Consider the following 15,197-nt stretch of genomic DNA (forward strand, 5'->3'; position numbering starts at 1 on the left):
ACATTGAGCCGCCGCCGCCGTCGACGACTGGAAAAAAAAAAAAAAAAAAAATAGCGGCGGTGGCGGAGGAAAAAGAGAAGGGGGGGGTAATCGATACCATCCGAGATGGTGGATCCGGTCATGCTGCCCCCCCACAGCTGCTGGACCGGGTTGTCAAGGTGTGTGTGTGTGTGTGTGTGTGTGTGTGTGTGTGTGTGTGTGTGTGTGTGTGCAGACACCTTCGGGGATAAATTTTTTTTTTTTTTTTTTAACCTCTTCTCCCCCCCCTTGGAAAAAAAAAAAAAAAGCTTATCTCTCTTTCCATTCTTTCGGACAGCGGCAGGATGGGGGGGTTCTTTAGCACATGTTCCTGAAATAAACACTGGAAGCTTATCTTCTATGTGCATGTGTGTGTGTGTGTGTGTGTGTGTGTGCACTAAAGGGTTAATGTACTCCAAGAATGCGCCCCCCCACCCCCGTGGACTCCCCAGGACCGCCGGCGAGGAGGTCCCCCCCCCCCTCCCGCTCCTCTTCCTCCTTCGCTCCCGGCACCGGCGGCGGCGAGGTGACGATGTGTGTGTGTGTGTGTGTGTGTGTGTGTGTGTGTGTGCGCGCCTGCGCATTGACAGAGGAGTGTATTTCTGCCCTCCCTTACTGCGAGTGCAGTTCCTCGCCGTTCCCGACGCCATGAAAAAGCGTGAAAAGCTTCGCTCCTCCTATTTCATCATCACCGGAGGTCGTCTTCCTCCTCTTCCTCTTCCTCTCGCCCTCCTCCCTTCTTTCTCTCTCTCTCTCTCTTTCCGCCCCGGCCACATGCGAGGGGGGGAGACTTAAGCCGAGCGAGGGGAGGAAGAGGAAGAGGAGGAGGAGGAGGAAGGGAGGAGGGGGGGGGAAGAAAAGTCTGCTGCTATTCCTCCGCTCCGGGCCTCCCTCGTCCCGCCCCCTCCGCCGCTTTTTTCTTTTTTTTTCCCCCCCCTTCCCTCTTCCCTCTTCCCTCGCTCCGAGCTGGATTTTAACCCTCTGCCTGCAACCGGGCCGCCGCGGGAAACAAACAAACAAACAAAAAAAAAAAATGAAAAAAAAAAAAAAAAAATCAGCAACAAGTTGTTCGCGGCGTCCGAGTCTCACTTTTCGGCGGAACGCCGTCCCCCTCCTTCCCTCCTTCCCTCCCTCTCTCGCCCCCTCCCTATCTTTTCCTCCTCACCCGGCTGCATTTATTTGCTTGTTTTGTTTTTCCCCTCCCTCTCTCTCTCTCTCTCGCTCCGTCTGGGTTTTTTTTTTTTTTTTTGGGACTCGATTCCACCTGGTGGGGGCGCCGTCTCCAGCGGGTCGGGGGGGGGGGAGGGGGGACCCGGTGGCGGCGGCGGCGGCGGCGGCGGCGGCTTCGATCCCCAGCTTCGGCAGCGGAGCCCCGAACGGGGAAGCTGCGTTTTTAGCGACTTCTCCTGGTTCGCCGGCGGCCGGGGCAAAACTCCTCCGCCCCCTCGCTTCTACCCCTCCGCCCGTCCCGGCTCTGCCTCTCTCTTTCACGCTGGCTCCCTCGCTCGCTCTCCACGCCGGCGTGCCGAACCCGGAGGCTCTTTCTGGGACAGGTGCCAACTGCAGACAAAAGACGTTTTTGGGGACGAAGAGGAGGAGGAGGGAAGGAGAGGAGGAAGAGGAGGAGGAGGAGGAGGAGGGGGAAATAAAGATAACGATAACAGAAAGGAGGAGCGGCGGAGCCCAGCGAGTGGACGCGGCGCTTAAAACTCCTCGCCGGCCTTGTTGCCTTTTTTTTTTAATTTTTTTTATTTTTTTATTTTTTCTTTTTCTTCTTGCCCCCCCCCCCCCCCCCCCCGCCACCACGCCAGTCATCGGACGGCGGCGTCGGTTTTGGAAAAAAAAAAAAAAAGAAAGGAAGGGGTCGGAGTTCTTCGCCACACTTACTGGAGTGAAGGCATCTGATTGGAGCAGAGCGAGGGAGTCATGTGCGCGAGCGGCGAATGGACAGATGAATTATTCATGTTCCTGCCGCCGCCGCCGCGGACCGGTGGCGAGCGGCGGACGCTCCGCTCATCTTCGTCCGGAGCCTCCAGACGGCCTCGTGGCCTCCTATTGTTTCAGGCCCGGGGAGGGAGGGGGGGGGGGGGGGTGGCGGTCAGCCGGACTTGAACTTGGCGCCGGGGTCGAGGAGGAGGAGGAGGAGGGGCCAGGAGCTGCAGGGGAAACACCAGGTCCTCCAACCTCCACCTCCACCGCAACGGAAGCGTGCAGACTTCTCCTTCCTGAAGGAGATGCGGATCAAAGCTGGAGGTGTGTGTGTGTGTGTGTGCGGGTGTGTGTGTGTGTGCGTGTGGACAGGGGGCTCCGACCTGGACTTGGACGACAGGAACGGAGAAGGGTGAGTAGCACCTTGTTTAAGTCGTGTTCACCTCCTGGTGGTGGTGGTATGGTGTGTGTGTGTGTGTGTGTGTGTGTGTGTGTGTGTGTGTGTGTGTGTGTGTGTGCGCGCGCGCACCCCCCTACCCCAGCTTGCTGTGCAGAACCTCAGCTGCACTCGTAGCTCTCTCGGTTCCTTTTAACCCAAGCGAATAGAATGACCGCGTGGCTCGTCAGACACACACGCACACACACACACACACACACTGCTGTAATTTATAAATTTACAAAATAGCATTTTTGCTAACCTTACTCCTTAGTTATTACAGAGAAATAACAGTAATAGTGCGCTGCAGCCTGGGTCCGGCGTGCAGCTTCACTTTCCTGCTTTGTCGTTGTCTTTTTGTTTATTTGTGCGGAGCTGTGTGTGTGTGTGTGTGTGTGTGTGTGAGGACGGGACGAGTTGTTGCAGAGCAAGAATAAAATAGATTTGGAGTGACGAGGCCTCCGGAGCTGTAAGCGGTTCCAAAAGCGGCGCCTGCCGCCTCGCAGGCTGCGTGAGCGGCGGCGTGGGGCCGGATCGCACTGGGAAGAACTCTCCCTGCTCCGCGGCGCCGCTAACAACGGGACTAGAACCCCCGGCGTGGCCCGGGTCCCGAGCGAGCGGAGGGGTCACGCCGCCTCCTCGGGCCGCGGAGGGTCCCCGCCGCACCCCGAAGGCCTTTTCGCCGGGGTGGCGGGGGTCCAGCGGCGGGCCGCACGTCGCCGGGCAGGCGGCAGGACGCCGGCGGCTCGCTGTATTTAGGAACATCTGAGCGGCCGGCGGGCTGCTGACAGCGACAATGGAGCGCTCTGTCCTCCGCAGCCTGGGCTAGTAGCTGCGCAGAGCTAACCGTGACACACACACACACACACACACACAGAAAAACACACACGATGACACACAAATATGCAGACGTGCGCCTCGGCATGCTTCATACACCCTTTATTACATTTATACGAAACAAGGGTGCTATTTCTGTGTGTGTGTGTGTGTGTGTGTGTGTGTGTGTGTGTGTGTGTGTGTGTATGTGTTCTCAGCCAAGCCTCGCTCCATGTTTTTAAGGATATTTTGTTTGGTAGTTATTATCGTGTTATTATCGCGTTATTACCCAGCTTTGGGTATGCGGTATGTGTGTGTGTGTGTGAGGGTGTGTGTGTGTGAGTGTGTGTGGGGGGGGTTCCGCATAGCTCTAAAGCAAAACAAAAATAAGCCGGCAGGCCAGCGAGGACAACCAGTTCCAACTGTCGCCGGCCTCGGAACCGGGGTGACAAAATTCCCCAAAATAAGCCGATCGCTCCGAAAATTGAAACACACGAAAACAAAAATGTGTTGAAGTGAGAAATACGTCGGGAAAAAAATAAACATCCCCGCGGAAGCAGGAAAACCCATTTATTCATATAAAATCTGCATCCCATTTCATGACTTTAATTATCGTACAGCGACATTAGCGATTTATAATCATGTCATTTTAATTACAAGCAAATTTGAATGTGCTATTAATTCATTTCTTTTAAATGCATTTCATGCAGAGATTTAATTAAAAAGAAAAAAAAGAAATTATTTTCCATTTTCTCCGAGATTTTTATTTAATAGTTCCACACCGAGTACAAGTACACACCGGAACGCAGTACAAATACCGCAGCCGTCTGATTTGCACCACTCGTATTTTAAAAAAATATAATTATAAATTTGAGAGCGAGGATTGTTATTAGGTTGTGTGTGTGTGTGTGTGTGTGTGTGTGTGTGTGTGTAAACACATGTATTAAAAAGTCATAATCCATGTAATACAGTGGAATAACAAGAGACACCTAAAGAACAAGCAAGTACACAACTATAAATATATATATTTTAGGTACTTGTGTGCAACAGCATAAGTATTTAAAAAAATACTTTAATATTTACTACATATGCATTATTTTCCCATTTGACTATTTCTGAAAATGGCACTGTCGTTTCCACTTGTTATTTATAAAGCTATTAAAGATAAATAATGCGAAAAATAAATAAAACTTTATTTTAAATTACGGGACTTCGATGGGATTTCGACACACACACACACTCATACACACACACACACACACACACACACACACACACACAGCGGGGTTGGGAGTGTGTGTGTGCAGCGAGCAGGCAGAAGGTTTGTTTCTAAATAACACTCGCTCTCTTGTCGTTCGGTTGCCGTTTCCCCCGACAACGCGGCGGCGGCGGCGGCGTTATAAAACGCTTTGTTTGCCTGGGAAGTGTGGAATACGTGGTTTGGGTCACGTGCCAGTGTTATTATGCTGTTATTACCGGGGGCGCGGTGAGGAGGCTGCCAGCCGCCGACTCGGCTCCCGGCGGCGTGTGATTTCCACCCACGCGGATTACCACCAACTTTCCTCCTGGATTATAAACCCCCCCCTTTTTTTTTTTTTTTTTTTTTTTTAAGAAAAAAAATGCACATTTTACACAAAATCCCTCCGCTATGGTTTTTGCATCATTTCAAAACAGCTATAAAAAAAGAATCTATATTCACCTCTTATATGTATATGTTTATGTCTATGAACATATAATGGATTATCAATCCCAGCAATTTTCTACAAATGATCTCATCCCCGATAAAAGGGGAAGAAAAATCCCACGGCTTAATATGAGGCAGCGGTGGTCTTAACACCGTCATTACAAAATGAAAATGAAAAAAGGGGCAAATAAGGGAAAAAATCGGGGGTAAAAAGAATTGGGGGGGGGGTATATTGGGATGATCACACACCTGTAAAGCAGTTAGTAATACCACATCGTATTGCGTGCACTAGTACTCTTAGTACTTGGTTGAACTTATCGAAAGAACGCCCCCTGCTGCTGTGCGAGCACATCCACAGCGGCCACTACAGGCGGCGGTGCGCTACTGCACAGGAAGGGGCCGTATTCCGAAAAACTATTTAAAAAAAACACACACACACACACACACACCAGCATTTTAAGGGGCTGCTGAAAATGGCTGCACCAAATGGGAGTAACGTACGAGCCAAACACAGACGCCATTAGCCCTCGATGACCAAGGCTCTGTGTCTGTGTGTGTGTGTGTGTGTGTGTGTTTATTTTTTTTGTATTCATTGCCCCCTGAGTGTGACATCACTCTCTATTGCAACCCTGAGTGTGTTAGCATTGAGCGGCTAGTGCAGCTTCTTAGCAGCGTACCTGCCGGGCGAACCAACATTCCAGATAATGCCCCCCCCCCCCCCCCCCCCCCCCCCCCGCGCCCCCAGTATTTTGGCTTCTGCCGTTGCCAAGGTGATCAAGACGAAGGAATACTGCGGAATCAGCGAAAGCGCTCTGCCTTGCCCTGGCCGGCCTGTGAATCATCTCCCCGACCTCCTCCTCTTCACCACTCCGGGCTGCTTTTTTTCAATTGCGTTGGTTGCGCGATTCATATTTGCGCATGAGTCAAGTGTGTGTGTGTGTGTGTGTGTCCCTGGTGGTGCGTGTCGAGTGTGTAACCGTCGAGAGGAGCGGTCGGTCCGGGGCCGTGTTGCACCGGCGCTCAAAGCAGCATGTGAAAACTAAAAATAGGAAATGTGTTATTACATGTTAATAACTGTGTAATATCTCTTTTGTTTGCAGTGCAGGCTTCAATACACACACACACCCACACACACACACACACATGTGCTCAGGGTGCAGCGAGTGCACGGCTTGGACGCCCGTCTCGCTCTCTCTCCGGAGGAGTTGGGTTACTCCCGAGTCCATAAACCCGCGCTGGCGGAGCTCCAGGGCGCCGCGCTGGAATTACACACGGCCCAAACAATACGTGAAGGAGCCCCGTCCACGGCGCCGCCACGTCCACGCGCCGAATTAGCGGAATTATCACGCCGTCAGCGGCGGCGGAGCCAGCTACCTGCGCCGCTAATGAGTGCGTGAAAGAAGGAGGAGGGGGCGGGGCTTCTGCTAGCTTGTGAAAACAACAACATCTCATCATTCAATCATTCAAGTTAGCCGCATCGCTAACTAGCCGTTAGCATTAGCTTCACTCACCTCATCCCTCCATTATTATGTTTTACATTATTTTTAACCCATTCATCGTCATCTTCGCGTTTCCCTTTCCCGTTTTTTGCCGCTGGCCTCGAAGGCATCACCATGTTAAGGCTGTAGAGTGTGTTTGACGAGCCGCCGCGTACTTTCCCCTGAAACACACACACACACACACACACACACACACACACACACACATTTGGCTGTGTGTTTGCGTACGGGGGGGGATTGTGGAATGAATGATGGATAACGTTGCGTAACCGCGGCCTGTTTCTGGGACGTGTTACCTTGGCGACTACCCGGAGACTCAGGCAGGAGGACGTTCACCCAGAGCAGTGCCACACCTGTGTGTGTGTGTGTGTGTGTGTGTGTGTGTGTGTGTGTGTGTGTGTGTTTGGTCACACGGAGTGGATGCGAGGCCGACAGCGATCAGTGGTCAGACCTTCGAGGCCACCAAACGGCTCTCATGCTCACGTGTGTGTGTGTTTGTGTGTGTGTGTGTGTGTGTGTGTGTGTGTGTGTGTGTGTGTGTGTGTGTGTGTGTGTCTGTCAGCTGAACCTCATATCCAGGGAGAACGGTATTTGCTCCACCCTCTAAATATAGCCGTCGACAGATGCAGCTCGATGGGGGGGTCTGCCCTGGTCACCAGGGGCGGCGGCCATTGTTGTTTAAAAGGCAAGAAGAAAAGCTAAATATGTGTGTGTGTGTGTGTGTGTTTGTGTGTGTTTAGCGTATAATATCATCTGGGGTCATCGGCCGCCATCACTGTGCCGTCCCCCCCCACACACCTCATGGTTTGCATCATCCTTGTGTGTGTGTGTGTGTGTATCCACATGTATATGTGACTGTACACCGTGTGTGTGTGTGTGTGTGTGTTTGTGTGTGTGTGTGTGTGTGTGTGAGATGAGAAGCATCTGGCAAGGCTGGGCTGAGTGGACCCCCCCTTCTCCCTGTCATTACAATGATTGGGGTTGTTTTTCAACTCTTAAAGATCAGCTAACCCCCCCGACCCCCCCTCACCTGGCATGTTTATGGCTTGGTGGGTGGATGGCGAGCGCGTGCGCACACACACACACACACACACACACACACACACACACACACACCCTAACTGTTGCATCCAGAACGCCTGCATAAGCACAGACAGGTGGTGTGTCTCCACACCCGGGCCACACGTACACGCATGTGCACGGGCACACACTTTTCTCACACACACACACACACACACACACACACACACACACACTGGTGTAACTTGTGCAGGCTGAGTATCTGCCTCATGCAGAGGTGACGGCGAGGTCAGCCTGTCTGACTTTGAGCAGAATCCCCCCCATGGCATGTGTAACAGGACCTGCCCCCCCCAGTATAAATAGATGGGTCATGCCTGCTGTGTTACCCTGGGCAACCAGTAGGGGGCACATGACCCCCCCCCACCCCGTGTGTGTGTGTGTGTGTGTGTGTGTGTGTGTGTGTGTGTCCCCTTGTCCTTACTTCTCTGAGCAGCCTGCTCATCACCTTTTCTTTTTGCTCAACAAGTGCGAATAAGAGCCTGTGTGTGTGTGTGTGTGTGTGTGTCACACACCCCTAGGTAGCTGTGCACGTGGGCGTGAGCGTGAACTCCCTCCTGTCACCGGGTGATGGCAGCTGGCGTCACTTCAAAGCGGCGGCGCTCCGACACGCGCCGGCCGGGCCGATAAATGAGGATAGTCGTCATGGCGACGGCCGTGCCATCCCATTCGTGCGTTCGTAGAGAATCCGGAATCATCTCCGCACGCTGTTATCCTCAAGATAATACTTTACGGCCGATCCCACACTGGATGTTATTACTGTGTAAATGTCGTAATAACATAGTTTATTACAACCCGTGCCCCCCAACACACACAAAGAGAAAAAGGCTGTTTACGGTTTAAATGTGGAACAAAATAAAACTTGATTAACAAGATATATTTTACTGCTAGTGATGTAGTTACATTGTTATTACAGTGTGAACACATTATTACATAGTTAATACACGGTTATAAGGAATATTGTGTCACGTACGAGGCGCCATTTTGTTTTTCCCTCCGAAGGTTCTCGCCATGGAGGCCGTACGTGACCCCGGAACCTCCACGCCGTTTGCAGACGGACGCCACCCGACGGGGACGGCGCGCGCACACACACGCCTCGGCGAGAACAGGTGAGAAACGGCGGCGGACACACACTCATCTCTTTCCTCCTGTCCACATCGAATTCCGCGCAATGAACCCAACGCCGCTGCGGAAGCGCGTCAGCTCTAAAGGGGACGGAGGGGAGAAAGCCCAAGACCCGGCCCGCCTCACGGGAAAGGCTCCGCCCCCAAACGCCGCCGCCGCCGCAGACCGGGACTACCGACCCCCGCAGCGGATCCCGAACAGGACTTTGTTTTTAAAGACTGTCCTTTGGGGTGAGGTAGTAGGTTGTATAGTTTTGGGGTCCCGCCCCTCCTGTCAGATAACTATACAACTTACTGTCTTTCCTGAAGTGGCTGTAATATCGTCGGACGCCTCGCTCGAAGCTGGGGGGCGAGGAGGGGGCGGGGCTTGTGTGGCGCCAGGAGCGGGAACCCGGTTGGCGACACCCGACTGGAGTCCGGAGCCGATCCCGTACCTTCTGGCGGAAAATCGATGCGAAAATCGGATGCCAAAAAAAAAAAATGGCGGCGTTTTCAGACGTGATGGCGAAGCTGTGCCGATTGCGAGCGGCGAGGAGGGGGCGGCGAGGGGGCGAATCCCCGTCTGATGTTCGCACAGAGTGAGGTAGTAGGTTGTGTGGTTTCAGGGTAGTGATTTTACCCGATCAGGAGATAACTATACAACCTACTGCCTTCCCTGGAGGGCAGCGACACGACCGCCATCCGGCCGCCGCCGCCGCCGCTCACTCTGGGAGAGGGAGGAGGGGGCGGAGTCTGTGCCACTTCAAAGAGCAATAAAACAATAGGAAACATATTTGTCATCTGTTTGATTGACTGCTGATGCTAGCGCCACATGGCTAATTAACATGTAATAACATTCAGTTATAACATGTTATAACTGTGTTATTACACAGTTGGTGTTTTTTTTTTTTTGTTTTTGTTTTTTTCCTGGTTTCATTTTTTTTGGGGGGGGGGGTTGTTTTGGCCCCGACGTGCGCCGAGATCCTGCGGCGGAGAGCAGATGGACCGAAGAGCGACGACGGGGATCTGGCCTCTGCCCACGCGTGATTCATGTGCTGACAGATGACAGTGTGTGTATATTTATATACATATATATATGTATATATATTTATATATATGCCAACTTGGGCAGCAGACATGCCTCATGTCTGAGACCCGGCTCCCCCGTGTCTCATATCAAGGTCAGGTGTCGGGGACGGGGTTGTCATTCCACTCAACCGCCATCTTGGCGGCGTGTCGGTGTCATTTGGGCCCATCAAGGCGTCAAATGTCCCTCGCCGGTCTGTTATGGAAATGATGAAAGGCCTGGAGGGGCTATCCTGGGAAGCTAGTGGATAATAATAATAATAATAATAATAATAATAATAATGATAAATGATCGCTCATTCCTTCATTTTCATCCACCCTGCAGTCTGGAGGGGGCGGAGCCTATCTCAGCTGTGTTTGGGCGAGAAGGTCAAAGGGCAGTAGTAATAATTATAATAAAAGTAACAACTTTATTTTGAAAGTCGTTATTTCTGAATCGATATCGACCACACACACACGCACACACACACACAAACACACACAGACTCAGACAGACACAGGAAGTTGAAGTTCAAAGTTGAGGTTTTATCCAGAGGCCCCGCGTGGCTGCAGCAAAGCACTGTGGGAAAGAAAAGTCGCCACCCCCCCCCACCCCACCCCGCGGCCGCCGTATTGAATCGATGAGAGGGTTCGAAGCGAAGTGGAGTGAATACCAAAGCTGGTCGCACAATGGCTCTGTGTGCATCCTCTCGGAGAGGCCTTCCTCCTCCTCCTCCTCCTCTTCCTCCGCTGCTAATAAATTACATATTCTTCGACTGGAGCGCCTTTGACGGAGGGACTTTTACGAGGGGGTTCTTTGCAAGCGAAATGTCTCCGAATAAAACTGCAGCATAGTGTGCAAAAATGTTCCTTCTAAAATGTAAAAAATATTCATGTGGAATTTACTAAATTCATACTGAGCCCATAAGGATGAAAAAACAGGTTTTTATTGACTTCCCTTACTATCCATTGCTGTTAATGGGGAAATGGCGCCATCTAGTGGCCATTTTGTACTACATCGTATAGATGCCACATACATTCATTTGATGTTATGTATAATAATAATGATAATTATTATTATTATTATTTACAATTTTGCCTGTTGCTGTTGTGTTAGTGGTCATGTCTTACAGCTTGTAAGGGTAAACCAAGCTATAACGGGTCGACTTGACTCCAGGTGAGAACATTCTGATTTTATCTTCAAGTATTTGTGAATTAAACTTCTCAGATGCTTATTTGAAATATCATCCAAAATGATTTTTGCAGGTGACTCTGAGCAGCAGCGGCAGCTCGTGAGCGATAGGCGGCGCTAGAGTACCGCCGGCGTGATATAACCCCCGCCCACTGCGGCCTGACCTACTTCCTATGACCCCTCGGGGGGTCAGGCCTGCAGACACCCAGCGAGGCCGTCGTCCGTAGGAATAAAAGTTAACGCCGAAAGAACGTAACATTTCACGCATTTGGATCAAAATTTGAACTCACTGCATATTGTGTAGTCGTTTAAAAGAACACACACTGATAGGGTTTTTATACAAAGTACTCAGGTTGGTATCCAGGTTGGCACAGATATTTACATACATACAAACATATATACATATAAAATTGTAATCGACTGGCAAATTTGTTTTGTATTTATATTATTATTATTTTTATTATTATTATTTATTTGGAAGCCCTCCCACAAACCACAAACCACATTGCCTCACGTTGCAGAAAGTACTGGACCTTGGAGGACACCAGTTATATTGTTATATATTTTATAAAACACTCAGAAACAGCAGTAAAATACTATTTATATAAGAAAGTACCAGTACTAGTCAAACCAGTAATATGACATAGTATTGAAAAACAGTGAGCAGTAAAATGCCCTATATATACATACTTTCTATACACATACATATGTGTGTGTATATATATATATACATATATAATTTTTACTGGTATTTTTATCACGTTATTATTATTATTATTGTTATTATTATTTAGCCTCCCCCGATCCCTCATTAGTTCAAGTACTAGTACTGCTACTCAGTGCAGTGCCATTACTTTTTATGTATTTTGTATTGTTAGTATTATATATATACATATATAAATACAGTCAGCAGTAAAATACATATATATATACATATATATATACACTCTGTATATATATTGCTCATATATAGAATGTGAAATTATATATAATCACTATCACTATTGTTATTATTATCACTATTATTAGTAGTAGTATTAACATTGTTATTTTTGAGACGCATTCCCTCATGTGAACAAAAGTATTAGTGCTAGTACTACCTACAATAGAAGTGATATTTTTATACGTTTGATATTTTGTATACACACACACACACGCACACACACACATACACACACTAGCAGCCTGTCCCTCCTGCGTAGCGGCTTACCACATTTCCAATCTCCATATTTGTAAACTAAAATAACACTCTTTTCTGAAAATTAAAAATAAAAATAATCCAGCGGCTGATAAACTGCTGAGTGCCGCTGAAACATCTGGAGTCTGAGGAGCTCTCGGACGTTCCCCGGCGCTTAAATGGGAGCGGACGGCGAGGGCGGGGGCTGCGGCGGGACCCCGTGGGGGGGGGGGGGGGCGTTTCACCACGGCCCCGTCCGACCCCGGGGTCGGCGTGAGGCAAGGCGTCCAGACGCTTGTCTTCTCACGTCGTCCCGATGTGGAAAATCCTCCCCTTTGTTGGGAAACCGGCTCCAACTCCCGCCGGTCTGGAGCGGGTTCACTAACCCAGGAAATACACCCGTCCCGACGCCAGCTACCGCACCTCCTGCCGTTTCAGATATTCATCCATTCATCGGCTTGGACGAGAGGCGGGTCACCCTGGACCAATCGCGAGGACACGCCGAGAAACACGCAACCTCTCGTTCACGCTCTCCAAACACGTGATGGAGGTTGGAGACCCTCGTCGTCCAGATGTTTGGACGACAGGGTGAATGTTTGTCGAATGTTTGGGACGGGTGAAGGGGTGAGAGAGGGAATGTTGCGCGAGTGTTGAACGAGTGGGTGAACGGTTGGAGGCCTCCATATTGGAGGTGAATGACAGGATGAAGAGGTGAACGGCTGCATCTCTTTATATGACATGTGAATGGAACGGTGTATGTCATGCATGACGTGTAAAAGAGAGGGGGAATGTTTGGAAGTCTATTTATGATGAATGAATGAATAATTGCACGTCTATATATGATGAATGAGTGAATTATTCCTTGTCTATGTCATGAATGAGTTAATTATTGCATATCTATATATGATGAATGAGTGAATTATTCCTTGTCTATGTCATGAATGAGTTAATTATTGCATATCTATATATGATGAATGAGTGAATTATTCCTTGTCTATGTCATGAATGAGTTAATTATTGCATAGCTATATATGATGAATGAGTGAATTATTCCTTGTCTATATGTCATGATTGAGTTAATTATTGCATATCTTTATATGATGAATGAATGATTGCATGTCTATATGTGATGAATGAATGAGTGAATGATTGTATGTCTTTATATGATGAATAAATGAGAGGGTGAATGATTGTATGCCTATATATGATGAATGAATGAATGCATGCATGTTTATATAAGATGAGTGAATGCATTTCCATATGTGATGAATGAATGCGTGAATGATTGTATGCATGTGAATGATGAATAAATGAAAGGGTGAATGATTGCGTGCCTATATTATGATCAATGAATGAATGATTGTATGTCTATATATGATGAATGAATGATTGCATGTCTATATGTGATTAATGAATGAGTGAATGACTGTATGTCTATATATGATGAATGAATGAATGCATGTCTATATATGATGTATGATTGCATGTCTATATGTGATTAATGAATGAATGAGTGAATGATCGCATATCTAATTATGATGAATGAGTGAATGATTGTATGTCTGTATATGACATGTGAATGACAGGGTGAATGTTTATCTCTATGACTCGTGAATTGGTGAGCGAGTGTGTGGCCGGTTGTCTGTCCCTCCATGACACGTGTGAATGGTTGTACGTCTGTAGAAGGTGTGAATGTTGGACGTGTGTTTTCATGAACTGCCTTTGCAGCGCTTGAACGTTCCTCCTTGTCCGGGGCAGAAGGTCCGCTTACAACATCTGGACGTGCAGCAACCCACCTCCTGGGAGCTGATCTGCAGGGACGCACACCACAGTTCATCCAAGATTACCACTCGCAATATTTCATACCCATACAGTGTGTGCACACAAACACACACACACGTGTGCATTTGTGCATATATGTAGATATATCACGTGTCTGTGTGAATCTATATATCTGACTGCATATATATATATATATATATATATATATATATATATATTTATGTGTGTGTGTGTGTGGGTGTGTGTATATATGTGAGTATGTGTCTATTATGTGTTATATATATATTATATATATATTTATGTGTGTCTGTTTGTATATATGTATGCAAGTGTGTGTGTGTGTATTTATATATACCTGTGTGTGTGTGTGTGTGTGTGTGTGTGTATCTATATATATGCATATATATATAGTTGTGTGTGTGTATATATATGTGTATATGTGTGTTGTGTGTGTGTGTCTGTATATGTATATATTTATCTGTGTGTGTGTATCTATGTGTGTATTTATGTGTGTGTGTATTTATATGAGTGTGTGTGTGTGTGTGTATGGTAGTTCTAAACCTTGTCAGGGGTTAATCAACCTTTTTTTCATTTTTCCAGGAGACAGTGTGCAGGTGGAGGAACACCTGCATGAAGGTGGACTTTTGCTCCTGGAGCATGAGAGGAACCCAAGGGGACGCGTGAGATGAAGACGGTGGACGACAACAATCCAGAGCAACAGCGAGGGTGGAGAAGAGGTGGACAAACAAGCAGGTTGGAACGGTTTGTAGAAAAGAGGCAGGAACGGTGGAGAAGATGAGGAGGTTCCTCATGCTAGATGCTCTGGAGGTCAGGTCACCTTGAGATGGTTTGACCGTGGACAGAGGAGGGATGGAGGAAGACCAGAGAGGAGGTTTATGGATGGAGGAGAAGAGGACAGGCAGGTGGTTGCTTGTGGAGACCTCAGCTATAACATGATAATTACACTGTAACAACGCTGTTATTACACTGTAATAACAGTGTAATAACGCTGGCACGCTCACGATCCGGAACTTTTGGCCACCAGTGACTTCATTGGGTAACGGAATGTCTGGGGGTGGAGGAGGAGGGGGGGGGGGGGTCCGGGTGACCCACGGAGGTCATGTGAGGACAAGCCGAGGAACCACGCCAGGCGTTCAGCTCTGCCTCTTTGTGTTCGATTAGCACACTTCGATCGATTATCAACCACACACACACGCACAAAAACACACACACACACTCTTCCTGCGATTTGTTCCCGCTCGGTGAAGGGGTCGGGAGGAGGGGGGGGGGGGTCCCCATGCTCTGCAGGCGGCGGCTCCCATTGGCTGAGAGCGTGGGTGTGTCGCGGGGGAGGGGGAGGGGCCGCTGCGAGCTAAAGCACCGCCGGCTGTCAGTCATGAGGTCACTTCCGGCGGGCGT

General features: G+C 48.8%; 1 long non-coding RNA gene across 1 annotated transcript; it reads left to right on the forward strand.

The window, feature by feature from the left end:
• The first annotated feature begins 1,807 nt into the window (after positions 1 to 1,807).
• LOC147232504 (uncharacterized) lies at positions 1,808 to 9,352 on the forward strand. Its single transcript, XR_015106366.1, has 2 exons — positions 1,808 to 2,359; positions 8,462 to 9,352. It is a non-coding gene; the product is annotated as an uncharacterized LOC147232504 (long non-coding RNA).
• Positions 9,353 to 15,197: the final 5,845 nt, after the last annotated feature.

Source organism: Fistularia commersonii, chromosome 7 (genome assembly GCF_037954325.1).
Source record: "Fistularia commersonii isolate RoL2024-O1a breed Wild chromosome 7, RoL_Fcom_v1.0, whole genome shotgun sequence".
NCBI classification, from domain to species: Eukaryota; Metazoa; Chordata; class Actinopteri; order Syngnathiformes; family Fistulariidae; genus Fistularia; species Fistularia commersonii.